This window comes from Capsicum annuum, unplaced genomic scaffold (genome assembly GCF_002878395.1).
Source record: "Capsicum annuum cultivar UCD-10X-F1 unplaced genomic scaffold, UCD10Xv1.1 ctg81772, whole genome shotgun sequence".
Lineage (NCBI taxonomy): Eukaryota > Viridiplantae > Streptophyta > Magnoliopsida > Solanales > Solanaceae > Capsicum > Capsicum annuum.
Window position 1 is genome coordinate 86,024 of NW_025892518.1, and position 1,753 is coordinate 87,776.

Sequence of the window (1,753 nt, forward strand, 5' to 3'; positions counted from 1 at the left end):
ACTCTCATTTTTATCTCTCTTAACTTACCATCACCTTATAGTGCCCGTGAGGATTTTCACCAATAAGACTCTCTCATTTTTATTTATCTTCTGATTCCTAATGCTGAGGAAGACGAGTAGTTCCCAAAATGTGTCATCATATCTATTGCATGTTTAGCCTTAACATCCTCAAATATTTATTTGAAGGATTTTCTTTGGTTGTAACTTGACTTTTGGATAAGGTAACAAAGAAAGGATGGCATGAGGCCCAAACGACACTTAAAGTGGGGTACGACTTACAACTTTTGGAATCGACTCAAACAATGAGGATTAACCCATTGTTATACCCCATTTTAACAAGGGTCAAATCGAGGTACAACATATTGGACAAACTTCTGTAAATTAAAGGAAGTCGCCACCAAATTAGTTCTATGGTGAATTAGTACACCTATTATATACTAAGTGATCTAAAAAATAAAGACTTCATTTTAAGGTCTACTTAACTAAGTGATTCTAGGTAAGGGTTCTTCTTATCCTATAGGGAAGAGATTAGGCATCCTAAAGGATCCTCTAACTACGGTTAACCGGCCAAACTTAGGTTAATAAAAGAAATTAAAAAAAAACATGAGATGAGAAAGTAAACGTATTTTTGAGAAAAACTTATTTCATCTGATAGAGGAGTAATTATATTTTAAAAGACTTGATTTGCTTATTTATAAAGTTATTAAAGGGTTGCCAAAAACATCTTTTGATTAAAGAGAGTTCTAAAAGTCATTATTTTCTGAATAGCAAAAAATAACATATCAAAAATATAATAATATCTATCTTGTAAAAATATGACACATTTAAAGGATAAGAAGTCCGAAAAGTAATATTTTACCAGTTAATTGAAAATCAATGAATCATAGTATAATCTACTAACTTAAAGAGCCACAATTTTTAAGGAAGGAGAATTTTGAATATCGAGTCAGGAAAAGTCATAATCATTAAGAAAATTTATATGGTATCCCCATATTAAAAGTATTTACGTCATGACTTACCACGTAAAATAATTATATATTTTGGAAATAGGTAAATACTATGCTAGAAAATAGCTGAAACTAAAACAAACTTGAAACGACGAACTTTGAGAATGAAATTTATATATCATAAATACTTTATTTTTTGTTTTTGGAAAAAAAGATATTGAACGATAAAAGTAATTTGACCTAAAGATTTCATTATGCACGCATGTATAATATACATATATATATAAACATAAGAATCCCTTTTAAGAGTTGTTTTATTCTAAAAGGTATTTGGTTGTGTTTCATCATAAAAAACAAACGTTAATGCTAAAACAGTAGTTTTAGTTTTTTTACTCTTAACAAATATTTTTGTATGTGTGCAGAAAGCCTATGCTATTAAATACTAAAGATATTCTCTTACTTACTAGAGTCTAACCTCATAAAGATACGAATTATACATCTTAAGCCTATAATTATGCTAAGTTCAATGTCTCAAGAGGGTGGGGAGTAGTAATTAAAAAATTTTGCTGTCATACTAAATGATCTTCACTAGTCCAAATGAGAGTAAGCAAAGCACAAATTTCACATAATAATAGAACGAAATGTTAAAACAAAAATAATAGCATGTGTAGGAAAGGATAATGCTTGGAATAGGTGAAAGAGACAATTGACTGTTAGTGGGTTTAGTTTAAGGAATATGAAATTTGACTCCTTGATCGGTTAAGAGGTAGCATGGGGTCTCATATTGAGACTCGATGAAGGCAAGA